This window comes from Hylaeus volcanicus, chromosome 7, assembly GCF_026283585.1.
Source record: "Hylaeus volcanicus isolate JK05 chromosome 7, UHH_iyHylVolc1.0_haploid, whole genome shotgun sequence".
NCBI lineage: Eukaryota > Metazoa > Arthropoda > Insecta > Hymenoptera > Colletidae > Hylaeus > Hylaeus volcanicus.
In genome coordinates, this window is record NC_071982.1 from 19380748 (window position 1) to 19392145 (window position 11398).

Below are 11398 nucleotides of genomic sequence, written 5' to 3' on the forward strand. Positions count from 1 at the left end.
CTTCGACGTTTTAATTTCTCCGTCCGGGGAAATTCGAGGCTTCCCAGGACGCTTCGACCAGTTTTACCCCGGCGCGTCGCGACAGACACGGTTTTGGTTTAAGAGCTTTTCTTTCAACGTCGTTCCATTTGCAAATGGACGAGTTAACGGCACTGAAACTAATAGGGAAATGTAGATAGAATATTGTATTCTTTGGGAAATTTGTACGGGAAGCTTCGGAGATTCAATATTACTTAGATCCTCGGGGTATAATAGAAAACAAAACATGTAACAGAAATTTATAGTTCAAATCTTCTTCAGTCTTCTTCGCCTTACAACTAAAAAGTTTTTCAACGCAAAAGTCTATTCCCCTCGCGCTCTGATCAATATCGATCGTGAATACTGGCTACTGTCTATATGGATAGAAAATATGCCGCTAAAGCTGGGTATTTCCCTCGCCCGTGATAAATTGAGAACACCGCGACGCTGGATTAACAAACGACGGTCGTCTCGATATTTAATGGCGACGTGACGGTTCCACGACGGACGGTTCGGTCGGTGGATGATAATCGGAGAATCCTCTTACGTCGGAAAGAGGGAGGACGTTGCGCCTCGACGTCGGGGGTCGGTGTTCTGCCTATAAGCGGGTCGTTCGATCTTCGGGAAGCTTGTTCGCTCGGACGGTCCACGCTTAATTATTCCACGTAAGAGGCTTACCATTAGACGCGTCCTTCAGAACCGAAGCCGGCTTGGCGCCGCTCAAGTGCGTAATAACTTCCATGTACCGTCAGGCGAATCGCGTGGCCTCCGTGCGACGTCCTGACGGATCCGAGGAGATTCGCGTAATCATTCGTGTTTGGTCCTCTCTGCGGGATGAACACACAGCGATTAGGAGCGGTCAGTGCGGAAGTCCTGCGAGGAGTTTTATTTATTAATTGACTGCTTTTACGTTCGATACAAAAGTGGATTTATGAGTAGAAACTTTGTGTATATATTTGGAACACTTTTAAAGGGGTTTCAGAATTGTTTCAAGTGCGAATGCAACGATTCCTCGGTGCCTAGACATAGAAATCAAAGCTTCAATCTATAACTTGATAAATTCTATAAAAATTGTACAAAGCCTTCGATGCAAGCTTGAAGGTGCTGTTTCTAACGAATCGATTTTTGTTTTGTTCCAGGCCAGAGGAGTCCCTCGAAGATGTGAACCATCGAGGGACAAGGAACGTCAAGACCGTCGGGTTCGTTTGGGGCGCAGGATAAAATTAGGGCCGACAGAAAGTTGAGAAATGAAAATCTCGATCGCAGAAAGTACTGCCGAAGGGCGACGGCACGAGCAAATGGGAAAACGTAGTAGAATATTACGAAAGTTTCCTTTCGCGTACAAAGTCGAGTCTCTTCGGCCCCGCCCGATCCAGATTAAGGGGTGCCCGCTGAAAGAACGGCGATCGTGCTTCAGGATTTTTCGCACTTCTAAAGACCGTTCGCTACCCCCTTCGTCGTTCATTTTTCTCTCTCTGTCCGTCCTCCAATGGTTTCTCCCTTACGGCTGAAAAGTTTCCCGCGGCCACGATGGTTTTCCTATTTGCCGCGGGGACGACGGATCGCCAGTCGGGGAGTGGGTCGCAGTTTTTGTATCGGTGGCCTCCTCGCAACCCACACATTTGATTGTGCCGCGACGTGACTGAAATAAACCTGCTGGACTACCGTTTCGTGTCTTGAGAATCGCCACTGTACTCGGTGAACAATATTTACAGAAGAACACTAATTTTGAAAAATAAGTCGAGGTAGAAAGCGATACCTTAGAGCAAAAATCGTAATCGTCACGTTGCTCCCACTGAATACATTTTAAGTTGCTATATGAAACATCTACTTTGACGACTGTAGCATTTTATTTCCATACTTACACCCACGCGCATACACCCAAAAATAAATTAACCTATTTCACAGATGGTTAGCCAAGTAGGTTCGTTCATACACCAGTATTAATATTCACGAGGTCCATGTCTATTCACGTGGCATGCCATCTGCGCAAAGTTTTCACCCGAACATCCCCAACTCGGAACATTTATAAAGTTGCCTCGTAAATCGCGCCACCTTTGCGCGAGACCGAGCAAAGCGGAAGCACGAGTCGTCGGGCTCCGGTGCATTAATTAGTCACGAATCAATCGGTTTGTTAAATCGATGTAACCCATGTTTGGCGAATCAATTTTAGCGTGCTCGACCGTCTGCCCCTTTCATGTTCTAGATCAATGAAACGGCGATAAAACGCGGCTCCTCGGTAAAATCGAGTCACCTTTGAAATTATCGCGGATCACGAAAGGACGCGGAATTTTTATCAGTAGAGATGAATCGGTTCGACGTCGATTTTCCAAACGTTCCTTAGATACTCCTGGCATATTTCATTATTCTTTCTCCGAATTCGAACAACGTTCGAGCGAAATTTAATGACCGTGTTACTTTGCCGTCGAACTCTGGACGTAAAGCGCGGCGATCGTTTTTATCTCAATTGCAAGACGCTTTGACGAGTCGTAAGTACCGTTAGTCCTGCCGCAAAAAGGAACGATGAGATGGGGTAGTGGAGGGTAGGTTCGACAAAGTGTCCCTTGTCCCGTGACACGAGGGACCATCGAATGGTTCGACGGAAAGACTGGTCGAATTCGAAGCGTAATTAACGGAACGTCATTGCACGATGGCCAATAAAGTTCAAAGGATTTAATCCGCCCGAGCGATTCCCCTGATTCGAAGGGGTTGGGGTAAATGAGATTGACGATGGGAGCAACCAGGGTGGAGACAGAGGTCCGTGGGTGGAAGCAACGTTAAGTTTGTTTTCTTTTGGCCGAGGAACGTCGATCCTCGAGCCCGACGTTGAGCCGGACAATCGTGGGGGTAGTTTTTGCGGGAGAATTCGCCCATTAAGAGCCGTTTACCCCCACGAGGAGTAACGTACGATCGCCACTATGTTTTCCCAGCACCCCGGATCGCGTTTCACCCTGGAACCATCGCAACTGCTGCATCCCGATCTCCTCGAACAAATCTTTTTCACCCCCTCGTCGAGGCAAACGAATGAAAAGTTCCTGGCCGAGAAGACCTCGAGAAGGGGCGGGTTCGAACGAAATTCTACGGCCGCTCGTTACTCGCGTCGCGATTTTTCAACGTGACTAACGCCGACGAGGAAAGTAATAAGGGAAGTAAAGTTTAGCGTCCCTCGCGTCTTGATGCTTTCTTTCGTTCGACTGTGTCAGCTAATTATTTCCGATAAATACGTCCTAGGATCGCTTTCGGTTTTAATACCGGAGACTCGAAATTCAAAATTGTCGAAGTTGTAACCACCGCTATCCTAGACTGTATCGTTAGTTTGATTAACCACGGAACTTCAGGTCCCAGTGATTCGTCGCGATTCGTTCGGCTCGCGTCCCAAAGGACGAGAAAAATGGCGGGAATCAGTCAAGCATGCGCCACCCCCGCGATTACGGATAAATACGCACTTAATATGTAGAGAGCCGCGCATAAAAAACTGATGGTCTGCGATCAGGAGCGGGTGTCGCGTCGTATCGAAAGATCTACGACTGGTCGTTGAAAAGGGCTCGGGTCTTTTTTTTTTTTTTTTAAAGCGAAGGGTGCTCGTGCTCGCGTCTTCGATATTTCGAGTATGGAAAATTGCGAGCCACTTGTTCTCGCCGCTCCATCCGCTGCTGCGTCATATTTTTTCAACGGGGAGGGTAGTAATATTCGAAATTAAATTTTCCAGGCTGTTCCAGCCTGGACGCTCGGGGGAAAAGACGCGTTGACGGGAAATTCAGTATTCGCGGGGACAAAGGAACTCCGCGGGAATCTCGTCCATTGTTTTCTGGGACGGATCTTTCGCTCCTCTTTCACTTGGGTCTCTTCTTTCTCGTCCACTTTCCTGTTGATTATTTTTAACGGCGGGGAGGCGAGCCCTGGTACGGAAACCTGTAATCTGGTTATTTATTTATTTGCTCGGGATCGCACCGATTGCCCGCGAAAGCGATGCAGTGGTAATAATAGGAGGAGCGCGAACGCCCAGCGACGCAATCACGAGAATCGTTACGCGAGGGAACGAAAAATAAAAATAAACGGCACTTAAAGAGTGTCGAGATCGGTTTATAAATTAAAAATTATAACAGAGGATCAGCTTTATTATTATTACTTTATTTGGGAGAGCAGACAAATGCAGTACAAATAAAAATACAATTCCAAATTCGTTAATTGAATTTCGCGAAATAAGTAACGTCGCATCGACGACCGATCTAAACGATGCTCATTGTAAACGACTCCTTCGTTTACAACGGAATAGGAAAGTCGAAACGGAAGTCAATCAGCCAGGTATTCCAGTAGTGTTCGCCGTTCATCGAACGGCATCGCAACAATTTCATGGGCGGGGGCGGCGCGTTCGATTCGAGGTTTTCCGGCTAAAAGCTCGGGGTCTAGTGCACGGTGAATTATTTCGATCGCTCGACGGAACGGTTAGAATATTTGGCCGTTTCGAGGAAGTCCGCAATATTCGAACGGATTTTCCCTCGACGAGTCGCGTCGGAATTACATAAATACACAAGGTGGTGATCGGAAAAAATTTGTTCAACACGTTCGAACTCTACTACAAGCACCCTAAATATTAGAAAATCTCACATCCGATAGTTTCCTCAAAATAAAATCGTAGACGCGAGTTAATCGGGCCGTTCGTTGCACAAATCGATTACATGAACATAAGTTGACATAAAACAAAAAGTTGAGAGATGCGATGAAATAATGTACAATTTTTATGTGAACCGTGAAGTTAATTGATTTGTTCAGCGAACGGCTCAATCGTATCTCCTCGAAAAATGTAATTTGGTCTCTCAACGCATCCACGATTAATAGACTCGAAACGTGTTGTTGTAGAGCGAAACTCGGCGATTAGCCAGCGCCAAATTCTCGCTGAATTTCCACGGAAAACGTCGTGGGGCGGATAATTTGTTGGTATTCCACGAGGATGAAGCTCGTTTAGAGGGTTTCAGTGTGCGTACGCCGCTTAGGCCTACGGGATGCCGGACATATTCGAATTCGATCTGGCCCGATGCGTTTATAATTGCAGCCGAACGTTCTCTCCAGACACGAATTACCGCTGGAAGCACTCCCGAATAATGGAGAACCGGCAGAAACGGCGGTAAGCACTCGGTGTGTGCGTACAGGCACGCTTAATACGCCCGCCGAATTTGCTCGAGTTAATGAAACCTCAAATCGGTTGCGCAGTTAGCGTGCATAGTAATTGATCGCGATCGCTTACTTCTATCTGTGGAGAATCGATCGGGCAGGGGAAGGGGGGTTGCACTCGCGTTAATTACCGATGGAAAAATTCTTCGAGGCGTCGGAGAAGTCGCGAAACCCCTCGGAAAAGTGTTTAGGTGAGGTGTTTAATATCGTGTAAAGATGTCGTGAACCTTAAAATAAAATTGTCTGGTGTTTCTCGGATATGTACGAAAACGTTCTCTGGCACTAGAAGGGTTAATTTGCAAAGTATTACTTTGGAATGAGAATCGACAGTAAACCAGGGGACTTGTACCCGAATTTAGACGAGGAAATTCCGCTTGGATGTCTTTGTTCGTTCTCCCAATGGTCGTCCATGCAAAGTCCACCGTCGTTGTGTCGCGTATCTCCGGCCGCGCGCATAGAACGTATCGCTTCCGAGTAATCGAACGCGAAATCCTCGCGAGTCCTCCTGGCTCGGATTTGGCGTGGCCGAGCGATGGCGCGCTAGTTAAACCCGATAGCGGGAACGAAAGCTTTGAAACGAGAGATTTTCTACGTTTATTTGTCATATCGATATCCTCGACGGGCCGTAATGCACGAGCACAGGAACCCCGTGGATTCGCACTCGATTCCCTCCCTTCTGTCTCGCTCCGTGCCCCTCTTCATCTCCGTTCATCTCGCTCGCTCGCGGTCCTCTATAAATCTCGCGACGCAATATTGCGGGAGCGACGCGAGCAACAAAAAAAAAAAAAGAGAGAAAGAAAAAATGGGGTGGGTGGAAGAAAACAAAAACGGGACAACAAGGAACGTGGAAAAAAAAGAACGCGTTATATATAGCCGCGGTAACGACCATCGGTAGCTGCAATTTACATCATACGACTGGCGATCGCCTCTCCGTGAGCAACGTTGGCCTAAATTTTTGATTGCTCGCCGAGGATAACGAACGACGACCACACGCGCAAGCGAGCCAACCCAGGCTTCCGAGGCTCGCGTTAATTAGCCAGCGATAATTAGCTTCGAACATATCGCCGTTTCGAGACCGCCTCTCGGCCGACAAAGCTCCCGAGCGTCTGGCTTCGTTTTTCGTCGGCCAGACCCCCTCGACGAGCGACACAGCGCCCGGGGAAATTAATAACAATGTTTTTTTTTTTTTAATTAGCTATTTCTGCCCGCGTCAACCAGTCGAATCGGGTTATTAACGGCCTGATTAAGAATACCTCGGCACGGTTTTCGGTGAATATTAATTTGCTTGCACGGGTTTCGACGCTGCGAGACTTTGGTTGGAGAGTTGCCTTTGTTGAATCTTCTAGTTTATATTTTCCTTAGATCGTAATACTTTTCGAGAAACTCTTAAAGATTTTCATTTATACAACTACGAAGTACAGGATGTGTGAGGAACTGGGAGCCGAGATTAGGATGTTTGGTTGAGAACGAGTCTATGGTCTTTGTCATGTTTGTGATTAGCTGCGTGTGTCATCCAATATTTCTCCCTCGCTCACCTACATCTCTCATACGCATATTTGGCCTCATCTCAACCCTCTATGAAGGATCTTTGATCTCCCTACCAAGATTTCCCTGCCCACTACTCGGATGCTGCGGTCCTGGAAGATAGGAGGAGTCGGAGAACCAGCGATAATTCCTCAGAGGAATATTTTCCAGGGGGAGCCAGAGAGCCGTGGCCGCGTCGGAGGGTGCCACTCGCGCGTTCACCCCCTCCGAGCACGATCTCTCTTACATTTTCCATCGTGTCCCGCAAGATTTCGCATCCTCGGCCCGTGGTTGGTCCCGGCGTGCGTGTAAAGTGGCGGCTTTCGTCGCGACAACGTCGACGCGTCGGGGGGTGGCGACCCCCACCCCCGTCGAGTGTCTGGTTTAATGGCGCGCCTACGAGAAGGGCGTTCAATTTTGTCAGCCGGCACAAAGAACCAAAGGGTGACGAGAACGTGTATCGCTTAACGCCCCGACTCTCAACCCCACTCCCGTTCGCCTCTCTTTTCGCCGCCTTGTCTACGCACCCTTTCCGAAAGTCGCCCATTTTCGACGAGGCGCCCTTTGCCGAACAAGGTTAATAATAATTACGAACTTAAGTAGGAGTTTATGAAATTTGCCAAGCTTCAAACGGAACGTCGGGCGCGTAGGTCTTGTCGCGCTGCATCAGAGGTCCACCCTGTTGGATTCGAAATTAGGGACGCGGGGGGGTGTGAGGCAGGCGAAGGTCTGTTTGAACTAGATGAGACGAATTTTACATTTTACGTTTAATTTGTTTCGTTGTAGCTTGCTTGGGAGTTCGAATATTCGTCCCTGACGAATGCAAGTAGTAATAGCTTGCATTGGTCAGACGCGGCGAGTTCCCGCTACTTGCTACTTTCCCCGTGAACAAAAGCTCGCGTAAAAAAAAAATGTTATTCCATGTTTTCTGTTGATATACGTAGAAAGTAGGGACGATAGAAAAATCATGAATGCTTTTGACTACTGTACATTTAGTTTATGTTCGTTTCTATATTTTTCCTCGCATTTTGTTCGTAAAATCACTGCCTGTTTTGCTGGCCAGCCTGCCAGAGACGCAGAGCGGTCTTCAAGCGCGTAAAAATCTGCTCGCGCAGATGCACAGGACGGCGCATGGTTCGAAGGGCCACCGCAAAGGGAATTTGTTTTCGGCGCGTTCACCTCCGGTCGGTTCGGCTGATCGAGCGAGTTCTTGCTCGTTAGCGCGCGCCAGCCGCGCAAGAAGGGGTTATCGTCGTTATTGTTAATTACTCGCTGGGGATAGAATCGAGCATCCAGCCGTGGCCGTGCACGCGCTTCGGCGTCTCCGCACGGCGAGAACACGCTCGTAGCCTGACCAAGTCCCATCAAGAGTGGACATTACCTTCACGGGCTCGAAAAAACGATGCTTTTTGCGTTTTCTCGAGGGACGTCATTCGTTGGGCAACTTTTTGAGGTACCTTGGGAATGTTTTTTTTTTTTGTTTTAAGGAGGGGCAAGGGATAGGATTGTGAAATTTCGTGGGTATATTGGGTGACGTTTAGATGTAGTTCGTGAATTTTTTCGAGGATCCAGGATGGATAGTTCAGAAGCTCCAAGCTAGAATTCAATCATGGTTTTAGTAGAGCAGAAACTGGTACTGTTGACAGAAGGGTAGATTTCACACGCAGTAGTGGTAAAGATATGTACCTAACATTCTATACACTTCAATTAATCCATTTGCCACATTTGCAACTTTCTTAGAACACCCTGCATACTCCCTTTCCAATTAAAAAATTGAAATCAACACGTCCGCTACCGTTCTCCTTTCGCAACATTGTAGAGAAACTCCTTTTATCACGATGCACCCCTTAAAACGAAATGCTAATCCGTCATCGAAGCTAAGTGCATCCTCTGAAAACATTGCTCGCGTCTCCAAGCAGGCTTTGTTTCAATTCCGCGGCCGAGAGCAGGCCGCAAGACCGCGAGCTTAATCTAGGCGAGAGCGCGTCACGGACGAAGGAGATTCGAAGAAGGCTGAAAAGCCTCGACAAAATAAAAGCAGCCCTCGGAGAGCTCGATAATCTCGCGGGTGGTTCTACACACCGGCGTAGATTAGCGAGATGGATATCGTCGCGATTTTTTTCCTCTTTTCCCCTCTCGTGGCCTCGTTCGTCCCTAGACCGCAGACTTTCTCGTTCCTTTTTCGCGCGGAGGCTTTCTTCGCCGCTCCCTTTGTCGAGGCGAGCCCCGGCGCGAACTTCTAAAACGATTATCCTGGTCCGCGAGCAAACGTGGCCGCAACCGTAGGTTCCTGGTCCCTTTGATCGGCGCCTTAATGAAAGGATCACCGACGACGTCTCCGGCGAACGACGAAAATAGAAGGGAAACGACGGGAGGCCACTCTTTCGCGCCTTCCGTAAAATAACACTGCCTCTGGCGTAACGAGCTTTCAGCGTCTCTCTCTCCTTTTTCACCTCGCAACCCTGTATCGCCTTTTCGAGAAGCGACGGGAGTCAAAGGGTCATACGTACTGGCTAATTCGATAATGCAGCCGACACGTACGCGTGTGCTCGCGCACGCCTGCGAGAGTGTCGCGGAAACGAGCTTTGATTCGCTCGCTCCGAGATTACAGAGAGGAAAATTGGATACCGAATGCCAATGTTGACTACACCTGGCTCGGGAGAATTACGGAAGCTGCTGGCCAACTGCTTCCACGATCCTCGAGTCACCCTGATGTGCGGTGTATCGTGCTCCAGTGGAAGAAACACCCGAGGTAAACGTCTTCGGGGGCGGTAGAAGCTGGAGTTGAACGAGGTAGCTTAACTTTGAGTAGGTCTCGATGAATTGTGAGGAAGGATGGTTGCAATCATCCTTGGGTTCGCTGAAGATAAATTGTTTAGGTCCTCTGCGTTTATAGTTCTTTCGATGTAGGTTTTTAAATATTCATTACTTCAGTACGATTTTATGGTCAGTCGTTTCTTCGATAGACGTAGAGGGTGACTGTATATATTTATTTGCATATTTTACATATGCTAGATACTCCGCTATACCGACGTAAACGCATCAGTGCAGCTACAAACGAACAACAACAGCTTTTTGAAACCCCCTTTCGATCCAGAACCCCGACAGGTGTCCCTCTCGTCCCTGGCAGAACACGTCAGCGTTATGCACCGATGCAGTTGCACCTGGCCAGAGGGATCCTTTGATATCGAGCGATTAGCCCGTCGCGGCGGTTGCAATCGACAAGCTTGTACGGTTTATTGCTCGCGCCAGCGAATCGCGTCCTTATGGTTCCGCCGGCCGTTAACGAGGCGTTTTTCTCGCGCCGTTTCCCACCGCGAGACAGGACTTCCGGTGGTTCCTTTGACGCTCGCTGAAACCCACCCCCGTAGCCGGCAAACGGTTATACGCGCTCGCCAATTCGACGGAACCGAACGTTTACCAAACGGTCGATTGGCCGCGAACGAATTTTATAAATTTAATTTTCTGCTTGGCTCGGCCGGGACCATTGCGTGATTAGATTAGGAAGCGCACCGTTAAATTGCAGAGGAGCATCGAACGGAAACTCGAACCGCGAGCCTCCGAAACGCTGGTTCCGCTTTATCGGAGCGACAGCTTTTTCCTGTCAGGAAAGAGGGAGGGCACTTTATGAGAGCCTTTGGGGATTGGAGAAAGCGGTAATCAAAGATGAAAATATAATATTAGGGAGTTTAGAGGAGTAGCCTAGTTTTAGAGGTTTTATTGGATCGTCCAGAAAGTTCGTGCCAATTTTGAAGAAAATTTCAAAGACACATTTTCAAGATATATTCTAAATTTTCTAAATTTCGATTGAACGTAATCTGCACGAGTGTCCAATGCACAACGAACATCCCGACCAAATTGAACGCCCAAAACCTGCCATTTTATCCAAGGGGGTATTCTAAGCAGCTCTTCCGTCGTCCCGCGAAAGTCCTCGGTCGCGCATAAATTCGTCTAGGGCGTTCCCAGAGCGGACAGGCAAGAATTTCCAGCGTGTGCGACGATTATGCAACGCTCGGGATCCTCAACAGGTTGCTTTTAAAGGCGCCATCGACAAAGGCGACGAGCGGAGAATCGTCTCCCGACCCACCCCGCTCGCATTTTTTTCGTTCGATCCTAATTCGAGCGTGATCGTTTCGAACCGTTGCCCTCTAAACCGTTTCGGATTCCTATTAGCGAGAAGCGTTCTGACCGTTGGCGAAAACGCGCGGAACTTTCCTACCGATAAGTTTCGCGAGTTACTCGGAACCACCCCATCCCTTGCTCTTCGCCTTTCCCTCTCGTCCTCTCTGCCTCCCTGTAATTCGTTGTGTACATCCACGAGCTTACTTCGCGCTTCGAGGTAAACATCCCCGACGAGCACGCCGCCCCCTCCGCGTGTGGGTGCACAATGTCTTTGAGAACTGCGGGGAAACTCTCCCTCTTTCTCTCTATCTAGTCCCGCGGCACGGTTCGCTGCTTCGTTTCCTCCGCGACGAATTCGACCCGCCTTTTTGCGCACCGCGACGCACGGAATCCGATAAAGCGCGACACGATTAATTAATTGCGCGTTTCGCGAGCCGTTGGTGTTCGAGGGGAAATCCCAGAAATCTCTCGGGAATTTATTCCGCGGAAATGGATCCTGGCACGGAGTTTTCCTTTCGGGTTTGGCCTGTGTACGGATGTCTGGGTGGGAGAAAACAATTGT

The 11398-nt window shown here is 48.6% G+C and overlaps 1 long non-coding RNA gene across 6 annotated transcripts in view; it reads left to right on the forward strand.

The window, feature by feature from the left end:
- Positions 1–7604, forward strand: part of LOC128880509 (uncharacterized) — a 122511-nt gene extending 114907 nt beyond the window's left edge. For 3 of the 6 annotated variants that reach the window (XR_008457840.1, XR_008457842.1, XR_008457841.1), the window contains one exon: positions 1158–7604. This is a non-coding gene — a long non-coding RNA (uncharacterized LOC128880509). The remainder of the gene's footprint in view (positions 1–1157) is intronic. The other 3 variants (XR_008457838.1, XR_008457839.1, XR_008457843.1) reach the window with 1 other exon arrangement.
- The last annotated feature ends 3794 nt before the right edge of the window (positions 7605–11398 follow it).